The 12098-nt window shown below is 43.2% G+C and overlaps 1 pseudogene; it reads right to left on the bottom strand.

Moving 5' to 3' along the window:
* Positions 1 to 9665: 9665 nt before the first annotated feature.
* LOC132226291 (large ribosomal subunit protein uL24-like) lies at positions 9666 to 10227 on the bottom strand (annotated as a pseudogene).
* Positions 10228 to 12098: the final 1871 nt, after the last annotated feature.

Raw genomic sequence — 12098 nt, forward strand, 5'->3', positions numbered from 1 at the left:
GTGATAAGTGGAGCCGAGAGGCCTCCCGGCCCCGGTGATCAGCGGAGCCGAGAGGCCTCCCGGTCCCGGTGATCAGCGGAGCCGAGAGGCCTCCCGGCCCCCGTGATCAGCGGAGTCGGAGGCCCTGCGATCAGCGGAGCCGAGCGGCCCGGCCCCGGTGATCAGCGGAGCCGAGAGGCCTTCCGGCCCTGTTGAACAGCGGAGTCGGAGGCCCTGCGATCAGCGGAGCCGAGAGGCCTCCTGGCCCCAGTGATCAGCGGAGCCGAGAGGCCTCCCGGCCCCGGTGATCAGCCGAGCCGAGAGGCCTCCCGGCCCCGGTGATCAGCGGAGCCGAGAGGCCTCCCGGCCCCGGTGATCAGCGGAGCCGAGAGGCCTCCCTGCCCCTGTGATCAGCGGAGTCCAGAGGCCTCCCGGCCCGGTGATCAGCCGAGAGGCCTCCCGGCCCCGGTGATCAGCAGAGCCGAGAGGCCTGCCGGCCCCGGTGATCAGCGGAGCCGAGAGGCCTCCCGGCCCCTGTGATCAGCGGAGTCCAGAGGCCTCCCGGCCCGGTGATCAGCCGAGAGGCCTCCCATCCCCGTTGATCAGCGGAGTCCAGAGGCCTCCCGGCCCGGTTATCAGCGGAGTCCATAGGCCTCCCAGCCCCTGTGATCAGCGGAGTCCAGAGGCCTCCCGCCCCCGTGATCAGCGGAGTTGGAGGCCCCGCGATCAGCAGAGCAGAGAGGCCTCCCGCCCCAGTGATCAGCGGAGCCGAGAGGCCTCCGGGCCAGGGATCAGGGGAGCCGAGAGGCGTCCTGGCCCTGGTATCAGTGGAGCAGGGAGGCTTCCCAGCACCGGGATCAGTGTGACAGGGTGGGGAGCTCCAACCCTCTGATCGGCCCTGCTCTGTGCATGACAGGAGTGGCGCTGCAACCTCCCTATGGACCCTGCCTTGAGTGTGCCAGGGGGTGGTGCCCCAACCCCCCAATGGGCCCTGCTCTGAGCCCGACCAGGGGTTACACCTAGGATTAGGCCTGCCCTCTGCCATCCGGGAGCAGGCCTAAACCAGCAGGTCCTATCTCCTGATGGGTCCCAGACTGTGAGAGGGCACAGGCCAGGCTGAGGGACCTCCTCTCCCAACCCCGAGTGCACAAATTTTTGTGCACCGGGCCTCTAGTTTCTAATATTATTCCATTGTTATCTGAGAAGATGCTGGATATGATTTCAATCTTCTTGAATTTGGAGAGACTTAGCCTGTGTCCCAATATGTGGTCTACCTTTGAAAATGTCCCACGTGTTCTTCAGAAGAATGTATATTCTGTCATTTTGGGGTGGAATGTTCTGAAGTTGTCAGGTCCATCTGATCTAGTGAGTTGTTTAGGATTGCTGTTTCTTTGCTATTTTTTTGTCTAGAGGATTTATCCAGTGATGTTAATGGGGTATTAAAGTCCCCTACTATGATTGTGTTGCTGTCAACCTCTCCCCTGATATCTTCCAGAAGTTTTTTTTTATGTATTTGGGTGCTCCTGCATTGGGTGCATATATGTTTACCAATGTTATATCCTCTTGTTATATCGATCCCTTTAGAATTATGATGTTCCCTTCCTTGTCTCTTGTTATGGTCTTCACTTTGAGGTCCATTATGTCAGATATATATTGCTACCTCAGCTTTTTAATTTCATTTCCATTTGCCTGATAAGATATTTTTCCATCCCTTTACTTTCAGTCTGTGGTTATCCCTTGTTCTGAGGTGGGTCCCCTGTAGACAGGATATATATGTTACATGTTTTCTTATCCATTCAGTCACTTGATTGAATGGTGGGTCCCCTGAAGACAGGATATATATGTTACATGTTTTCTTATCCATTCAGTCACTTTTGATTGGAGCACTTAATCCATTTACGTTTAATGTTGTTATTGATAGGTACTTGTTTGTAGCCATTTCTATGCTTTATGACTTCGTTCCTTCTTCCCTTTCTATTTCTTCTTTTTACAGCATTCCCTTTAGCATTTTTTGCATTGCTGGCTTGGTGGTGATACACTCTCTTAGCTTTTTTTTTTTTTTTTTTTTGGTCTGGGAAGCTCCTGATTTCCCCTTCAATTTTGATTAATAGTCTTGTTGGATAGAGTATTCTTGGATTCAGTCCCTTGCTTTGCATCACTTTGTATACTTCATTACATTCTGTTCTGGCCTGATGTGTTTCTATTGAGAAATCTTTTGATAATCTAGTGGGAAATCCCTTGTAGGTAACTCCCTGTCTCTCTCTTGCACCCCTTAAGATTCTCTCTTTATCATTAACATTTGACATTGTAATTACATCATGTCTTGTTTTAGCTCTTTCTGGGTTCATCTTGTTTGGGACTCTGTTGTGTGACTTTTTCTTCCTTAAATCAGAGAACTTTTCTGTCATTATTTCTTCAAATAGGTTTTCTAATTTCTGCTCCTCTTCTTGTTCTTCTGGCACCCTTATTATTTGGATCTTGCTTCGTTTCATGTTGTCCCAAAGCTCCCTTAAGCTCTCCTCCTGCTTTCTACTTTTTTCTCCAATTGCTGTTCAGATTTTGTATTTGTTTGTTTTTTTCCCTGTCTTCTAACTCACTGATTTGGTCTTCTGCTTCTTCTAGTTTACTGTTGAAACCTTCCATTGTGTTCTTTATTTCAGCTATGTCATTCTTCATTTCCTCTTGATTCTTATGCATGTTGGTAATTTTCTTATCCAGCAGGTTTAGGAACTTACCCTTACTCTGAATTCTTTTTCTGACATATTAGTTGCCTCCATTTCATTTAGTTCCTTTTCTGGTGATTCCTCCTTTTTTTTCTTTTGGCAGTTATTTCTTTGTCTCCCAATATTTCCTGTCTCTTTCTGGCCCTGGGCTCCCCGCTTGGTGTCCAAGGAGTTGAAGCCCCTAGTGGTTCAATGATCTGGGACTCACTATTCACCAGAGGCTGGGTCTGCCTTGAGTTTCATAACTTTATTGTGTCTGCTGTGAGTTATACCTCCTTCTCCCACAGTTATGGTCCCTCATTTGTTCACTTCAGATTTGTGGGTTTGGTGTGGGCACATACACAGTTCCTCTGATGTACAACTCCCTGTGAGAGTCTAGTGCTCTCCGACATACAATTTACTGTGCAGCCCTAGCACCCAAGGCATGATGGCACCCTAGGGTCCTCTGGTAGTGCATGTGTAGCGTGGTCCAGTGACCTGTGGCTGGGCACACCAGGTCTCACCAGCATCTCTGACCTGGGCCGGGGGTAGGATGTGCTCTGGGTTGCCGGGAGCCGGTTCATCCTTGCTGTTTCAAGGGACCTGGCATATATGGCATACGGTTCTTAATATGTTTGCTCACCTTCTTGGCGCTGTGTTTTAACCAAGGTCACCTCTCTGAGAAAGGTTGAATCCCCAGGTAGAGATTTTCCCCTGAAGTTAGGGAGGGAATAAAACCCCTCAACTAAGTGCCAGGCGGGTAATTAATCACTTTAACTACGAACAATCATGCTTAAGCTCCATAATCTTTACTCCCTGGAATGGAGATAAGAAACGCCCTAACCTTTGGAATAGAGATTGATAGGATTGAATCAACTGGTATAAATACAGATGTAACAAGACAGCAAGAGACAGAACTTAGAACACAGAGCCTAGGCACAGAACCTACACAGAACGTTCTCTAGAGACAGAAGAACTTCGCTGGAGAGAACATGGCAAAAGATCCTGGACCGAACCTGACTACAGAAATTGGCAAGAGAACTTGACTAGAACCTGGTGACTGAACCTGGCTGGAGAACCTGGACAGAACCTGGCTGGAGAACCTAGCGAGGGAACATGGCTACAGAACCTGGATGGAGAACCTGGAGAACCTAGCAAGAGAACATGGATACAGAACCTAGCTGGAGATCCTAACCAGAACTTCGCTGGAGATCCAGACCAGAACTTGGCTGGAGATCCTGGCTAGAGATCCTGGCTGGGCTGCTGATCAACTGAACGCTGTCTCCGTGTCATTCCTTCTTCGCCGACTCCGTCCACGCCTTTGGGGACCCCTGGACCCGCTGGAGCTGGACCCCAGCACTGGGTGACAGCTCTTCTGAGCCTGGGGTGGAGTGTGTGCCAGCCTAAAGGCTCTGTCCATGCTATGGGCAGAGCCCATGCAGGTCCGACAACTCTGTCTGTGTCAGGGGCAGAGTGTGCACTGGTCTGCTGCTCTGTATTAGGATGGGGGATTGGGCAGGCATGGTTTACACCTGGCTTGCACTCACAGTGTGGGGACCTGTAGCACAAGATCCTGGTATGTTGCATTTGGGCTTACCTCCTCTGGTGAGAAGGTGCAGCTAGGGAAGTCTCTCTGGCATGTACTCACTGCAGACCTCTGGGACCTGCAGTGTGGTACTGCGCTGCTCACTGCCAGGACACAGTGGTGGTCACATAGGTTATGGCTGCAAGAAGCTCCCTGCACACACCGGGGGTAGTGTCTGAGGGTGTTGGTGTGGTTACACTTCTGGCCTCCGTTGCTTTCCTCTACAAGATGGCATGAGTTCCGTGCCAAAACCTCACTGGCCTGGGAATGTGTGAGGAGGTAGCAGGGGCTCCCTGTCTAGAATAGCCTGATCTGCCAGTCCCTGGGACTCCTGTGATATCTAACTTTCCCTCACCCCCCCACCCCCCCACCCACACACACACCACACATGTCCACAAATGCACCTCTTGCTCCTTTACTCACACATACTCTCTTTCCCTGCTGTCCTCTTGGCCGCCATGTTCAAAATTTGTTAAAAGCATTCTTGCTTTTTTTGCCCCCGCCCCCCCCACCCCCGCAGCTGTAAACAGGATTAAAAAAAAACTTTCTCTTTATTTATTTATTTATTTTTGGTCAAGCCTCACCTAAGGGTATCTTTTCCCTGTTGATATTTATTTATTTATTATTTTTTTATAATTAAATCTTTATTGTTCAGATTATTACAATTGTTCCTCTATTTTCCACCAATACCTCCCCTCCACCCGGTTTCCATCCCACCCTCTGCCCTTCCGGCCCCCACTGTCCTCATCCATAGGTGTATGATTTTTGTCCGGACTCTTCCTGCACCTCTGCACCCCTTTCCCACTGAGAATTGTCAGTCCATTCTCTTTCTATGCCCCTAATTCTATTATATTCACCAGTTTATTCTGTTCATCAGATTATTTATTCACTTGATTTTTAGATTCACTTGTTGATAGATGTGTATTTGTTGTTCATAATTTGTATCTTTATCTTTTTCTTCTTCTTCCTCTTCTTAAAGGAAACCTTTCAGCATTTCATATAATACTAGTTTGGTGGTGATGAACTCCTTTAGCTTTTCCTTATCTGTGAAGCTCTTTATCTGACCTTCAATTCTGAATGATAGCTTTGCTGGGTAAAGTAATCTTGGTTGTAGGTTCTTGCTATTCATCACTTTGAATATTTCTTGCCACTCCCTTCTGGCCTGCATAGTTTCTATTGAGAAATCAGCTGACAGTCTTCTGGGTACTCCCTTGTAGGTAACTAACTGTTTTTCTCTTGCTGCTTTTAAGATTCTCTCTTTGTCTTTTGCTCTTGGCATTTTAATTATGATGTGTCTTGGTGTGGTCCTTTTTGGATTCCTTTTGTTAGGGTTTCTCTACACTTCCTGAACTTGTAAGTCTATTTCTTTCAGCAGGTAGGGGAATATTTCTGTCATTATTTCTTCAAATAGGTTTTCAATATCTTGCTCTCTCTCTTCTTCTGGCACCCCCATAATTCGGATGTTGGTACGTTTGAAGTTGTCCCAGAGGCTCCTTACACTATCTTAATATTTTTGGATTCTTTCTGCTTTTTGCTTTTCCAGTTGGAAGTTTTTTACTACTTCATACTTCAAATCTTTGACTTTATTCTTGCGATCCTCTAGTCTGCTGTTGGATCTCTGTATAATATTCTTTATTTCAGTTAGTGTGTGCTTAATTTCTAGTTGTTGTTTTTTTCATATCCTCGAGGGTCTCACTAGACTTATTGAGGGTCTCACTAAATTTATCGGCAGTTTCTAGAAAATTCTTGAACAACCTTATAACCGTGGTTTTGAACTCTATATCTAGTAGTTTGCTTTTCTCCATTTCTGTCATTTGTGACCTGTTTCTTTGTCTCCTCATTTTGGCTGCTTCCCTGTGTCAATAGAGTGGCTTTCTGTGCTAGGTGTCCTATAGGGCCCAGTGGCTCAGCCTCTACAATTACCTGAGGTGGACACTCTTGGTGCACCCCTTTGTGGGCTGTGTGCACAGTGTTGTTGTATTTAATCCTTGATTGTAGTTGGTATCACTGTGAGGAATTGACCTCCAGGCCAGTTGGTTGTGAGAATCAGCTGTGGGAGAACTTCTGTGCTGGAGACACCCTTATGGGCCAAGACTTGCTTCAGTGGTGCTTTAGTACTCACTGAGTCTGCCCCGAGTGTGACCCTTATGGACCTGAGGAGTTGTAATCTGGATGGTCCCACTCTGACCACTGGGGACACTGGCTCTTGGATCTCTAAGGAGGTGCTAATTTAGCCTCTGCCTGAGGCTACCCAGCAGGAGCTACGGAGAGATCTGCAGATTCCTCTTCTTTGTTTGGGATTTGGAGGTGCCCAGATGATGCCCAGCTGTGAAGCAATGCAAGCTGCTGTGGGGCCTTGGGCCTTCTTTTGGAAGTTCTGGGTTTCTCTGACCCAGCTGCAGTTTGTTAGATAATTTTAGATTGCAAAGGGCCAGGTCATTCATATGCAAAAGCCTCTGCACACAGCTTGGGTGGGACGGGGTCTCAGGGAATCAACAGGGCAGAACAAACAGCTATGACTGATCCTCAGTCCTGCCCTAAGAGGTCCCGGGTCTCAGTGTCCCGCGGTAATTGCTGCAAGCACTTCTGAGAGAAAGCCTCCCTTGAATTCTGCCTGCTCTCAGACAGTCCAGTTTCTCCCCATATGAGTCTGGGTCCCCAGAGACTCGCCCAGAACTGTTGTCAGGGCTGTTGGGAGCTTGTGTCTCACTCCCGATTGAAAAAGACAACCATGTCCTCAGTTGCCACCCTTTCCACGTGCGCCTCCGTACCTCTGCACTTTACTTCTGCACCTCCTCTGAGTCTCAGTGTGCTTTTCTTTTTCCTTCTAGTTGTAGAATTTCCACTTGGCCAGCCTTCCTGTGGTTCTGGATGATGTTCGTTTTGACTTTTAGTTGTATTTTTGAAGTGGTTGTGCGAGGCAGCAATTTCAGGTGTTTACCTATGCCACCATCTTGGTTTCTCTCCCCTGTTGATATTTAGAGAGGGTGTAAGGGAGGCGAGACAGAGACACAGAGACATTCATGAGAGAGAGACATCAGTTTCTTGCCTCCTGAACAGGGGATCGAGGATGCAACTGTGGTACATGCCCTTGACTGGAATTGAACCTGTCACCCTTCAGTCCACAGTTTGATGCTCTAATCACTGGGTAAAACCAGCTAAGGCTAAAAATTATTTTTCTTTTTATTTATTAATTTTTTTATTTTTTTATTTATTGTTTAAAGTATTACAAAGGGTATTACATATGTGTCCATTTTATCCCCCCGCCCTAGACAGTCCCCTAGCCTCCCCTACCCCCCAGTGTCTTATGTCCATTGGTCATGCTTATATGCATGCATACAAGTCCTTTAGTTGATCTCTTACCCCCCTACCTCCTGCCCCCCAACCCTCCCTGGCCTTCCCGCTGCAGTTTGACAATCTGTTTGAGGCAGCTCTGCCTCTGTATCTATTATTGTTCAAAAGTTTATAATGGTCTCTATTATCCATGAATGAGTGAGATCATGTGGTATTTTTCCTTCATTGACTGGCTTATTTCACTTAGCATAATGCTCTCCAGTTCCATCCATAATGTTGCAAATGGTAAGAGTTCCTTCCTTTTTAGAGCAGCATAGTATTCCATTGTGTAGATGTACCACAGTTTTCTAATCCATTCATCTACTGATGGGCACTTAGGCTGTTTCCAGATCTTAGCTATGGTGAATTGTGCTGCTATGAACATAGGGGTGCATATATCCTTTCTGATTGGTGTTTCTGGTTTCTTGGGATATATTCCTAGAAGTGGGATCACAGGGTCAAATGGGAGTTCCATTTTCAGTTTTTTAAGGAAACTCCATACTGTCTTCCATAGTGGCTGCACCAGTCTGCATTCCCACCAGCAGTGCACAAGTGTTCCTTTTTCTCCACATCCTCTCCAGCACTTGTCGTTTGTTGATTTGTTGATGATAGCCAGTCTGACAGGTGTGAGATGGTACCTCATTGTTGTTTTGATTTGCATCTCTCGGATGATTAGTGACTTTGAGCATGTTTTCATATGTCTCTTGGCTTTCTGAATGTCCTCTTTTGAAAGGTGTCTATTTAGGTCCTTTGCCCATTTTTTGATTGGATTGTTTATCTTCCTTTTGTTAAGTTGTATGAGTTCCCTATAAATTTTGGAGATTAGGCCCTTATCAGATATGACATTGGCAAATATGTTCTCCCATACAGTGGGCTCTCTTTTTGTTATGTTTATGGTTTCCTTTTCTGTGCATCTTTTATTTTGATGTAGTCCCATTTGTTTATATTATCCTTAGTTTTCTTTGCCTTAGGAGTTATATCTGCAAACATATTACTATGAGAGCTGTCTGATATTTTGCTGCCTATGGTTTCCTCTAGGGTTTTTATGGTTTCACGACTTATATTTAATTCTTTTATCCATTTTGAGTTTATTCTTGTGTATGGTGTAAGTTGGTGGTCTAGTTTCATTTTTTTGCATGTACCACTGCAATTTTCCCAACACCATTTATTGAAGAGACTGTCTTGACTCCATTGTATGCTCTTGCCTCCTTTGTCAAATATTAATTGAGCATAATGGCTCGGGTTGATTTCTGGGTTCTCTGTTCTTTTCCAGTGATCTATATGTCTGTTCTTGTGCCAGTACCAGGCTGTTTTGATTATGGTGGCATTGTAGTATAACTTGAACTCTGGTATTGTGATTCCTCCAGCTTTGTTTTTCTTTCTCAAAATTGTTGGGGCTTTCTGGGGCTTTTTTGGTTCCATAAAATTTTTTTGAGTATTTGTTCTAGCTCTGTGAAATATGCTGTTGGCATTTTAATAGGGATTGCATTGAATCTATAGATTGTCTTGGGTAGTATGGACATTTTAATGATGCTGATTCTACTAATCCATGAACATGGTATATTCTTCCACTTGTTTCTATCTTTTTTTCAATGTCCTGTAGTTTTTCGAGTACAGGTGTTTTGCCTCCTTGGTTAAATTTATTCCTAAGTATCTTATTTTTGTTGTTGTTGCAATGGTAAATGATATTGTTTGTTTAGTTTCTCTTTCTGAGAATTCATTATTCATCATCATTGATTTTTTTGGTGTTGATTTTGTATCCTGCTATATTGCCAAATTCATTTATTAAATCTAGTAGTTTTTTGCTGGAGTCGTTAGGATTTTTTACATATAATTTATCATGTCTTCTGTGAATAATTACAATTTTATTTCCTCCTTTCCAAATTGGCCGCCTTTTATTTCTTCTTCTTGTCTGATCGCTGTGGCTTGGACTCCAGTAAGAGGTCACCACTGATTCTTGGAAGAAACTGACAAGTATCAATAATGGTACTCAGTGAAATGAGCCATTCTAGAAAGTTTAGGATGTGTAACATTAGTGGAATTAATTCTTTTTCATTCATTTTTTTTTTCATTTTAAGTTTTTAATGAAAGTTGTATATAATATTACTTAATTCCTGCATCTTCTCAATTGTTTCTTCCATGTATTTTCCCTTTTCCTTTCCTACTTGGCAAGATTTGGCTTTATATTAAAGGATCTTTTTGCGGTCTTTGTCCAGCTTTAGTCTAGTGATAACCACCTTGCTGGGGTGAATGCCCACATGAACAGTTGTCCCATTAGCTTTCCCCCGTTGCACTCGTTCCATGTAGATGACGTATTTCTTCCTGTTAACCTGGACTACTTTGCCAATTTGCTGCCCTTTGTAGTGTCCTCGAATAACCTGAACCTCATCATCCTTTCGGATGGCCATGGACCGGACATTGTACTTCTGTCTCAGCTCTTTGGAAAGAGGAGACTACATGATTTTCCTTCAAATGTGGGAAGGTGCATTGAAATGCCTCTTACGGTTCTTGCTCCGGTCAGAAGTCACAAAGGGGTTGAACTTCATTTTGACCGCTGGTGCTCCTATGATGGCCTCAAGAGGGAAGAGACCCACACGATGTTTCCGGTTCTGTCAATTCTTTTTCATTCTTATTAGAAATATTAATTTGTTATTTCTTTACTGATAGTTTCCTTTTTAAAATGGAGTTATTATATAAAAGTATCTATGTATTTATCTAATTGTCTTTGGGCTCTAAAATGAGCTTAATTACGAAGCATAATAAAACATATGAAGATCAACAATGTTAACTGCTATATTTTACTTCAATCCCTTGGAATATTTATTAGGGTCTCTGTATCTAAGGCTAAAGTGAATTACAGAGTTTTGAATAATTGCTGTGTATGCAGCTGGGAGAAGTAACTGAAACAGGGAAGAAATCTATTACGTCACAACACCATTAAGGAAACAAATATATTATTACTAGTGTTTAAATCTATTTTCAGTATTTTTAAATTATATGTTGCATGAAAATGCTAAACTTGAAGAAGCTTATTGAGTCTCCAGTTTCTTTGAGCAGATGCCAAGGGCTAATGAATACAAGGAGTATTATTACTGTTAATAACAATAATTAATAGTAAAGTTTATCTTAAAATGTGGTGCTTTAAAAAATAATATTGAAGATGACAAAGTGTATATATTTTTCCCTCAATAAAGTTTTAGATTGTAAAACTACATCATAATTATTGCTTCCTATAAAACACATTGTATTTTAACTACAATTATTTCCTGTAGTCAAGATATTTAAAGAGAATACATATGAAAAACACACCAAAGTCTTTGGGAAGAGTTGCTATCTGAATAGTGGAAAATATATTGTTATCCTAATATCTGTACTGATAACAAAGGCAAATACCATTTGTTCATTACAGCAGTAATAGGAATGTTTGAATTCTCTAGAAGTTAATTTTATTTTTGAAGGTCTCCATGACCTCAAAATTTTAAAATACTTTTTAATGATAAATTTTGGTATGGGTTTTTGCAAATTTCTGAAGTACTGATTAGTAAAAAGAAAAAGTTTTTTCTTAGAACCTAAGTATTGTATAAAATGACCAACATAAGTGATGCCACATGCCTAGCATGAACTCATTGAATATCTTCAGCAGCTGAGCAGGTGAGTCACTACACTTGATTTAAAGAGGCTCAGAGTTATTAGGGAGATTAGATTTAGATTTGGAAGAAAATTTTGAAATCATTTATTAACTTTCTAATTTTACAAAGAAGATAAAATGAACCCAGAGACTTTGAATTTTGTGCTGGGTCTAGCAAAATATAACCCAGGTCTCCTAACTCCAAGTGAAATGCTTTCTTCTACATAAGCAGTCGCCAACCTTTCGGACCTCTAGGACCACCAGTGGTCTGCGGACCACTGGTTGGTGACCGCTGCTCCAAAGGTTTTCTTAAACCAGCGGTCACCAATCTTTCGGACCTCATGGATCACCAGTGGTCCGCGGACCACTGGTTGGTGACAGCTGTTCTAGATAAAGATTTTCCTTTAAAAAACCCCACTATCTTGCTATTAGGCTTTAATAATTTGGCATTCTAAATACAGACTAGCAAAAACAAAGGCTGCTTATTAAGTTGTTAATGATGAAAGTCTTGTTTACTTCTTACCAAGTAATCATGAAGTACATTTCCAACCTTGAACTTCCTCTTGTTTCTTACCTGTCATTACTGATTAATTCTTACTGTATAATGTGCATCCAGTTTCTCTAAAATAGAAAGTGACCAGAGGATGAATCTTCTCCTTTTCATTGACAAGAAAAAAATAGTGATATAAAAATAAATGCTCTACAATATACATGAAAATATTTTCAGAAATGTTTTACTTGTGGATATCCTTTGGAAAGAAAGAGGGACAGCAGTTCCATAGCTTGTAGTCACCAACCGATAGCATAGTAACAGTGTTTTGGAGACTAGTCTACACCTCACACTTCTATACTCTATGTCAATTTACTTAGT

This window comes from Myotis daubentonii, chromosome 2 (genome assembly GCF_963259705.1).
Source record: "Myotis daubentonii chromosome 2, mMyoDau2.1, whole genome shotgun sequence".
NCBI lineage: Eukaryota > Metazoa > Chordata > Mammalia > Chiroptera > Vespertilionidae > Myotis > Myotis daubentonii.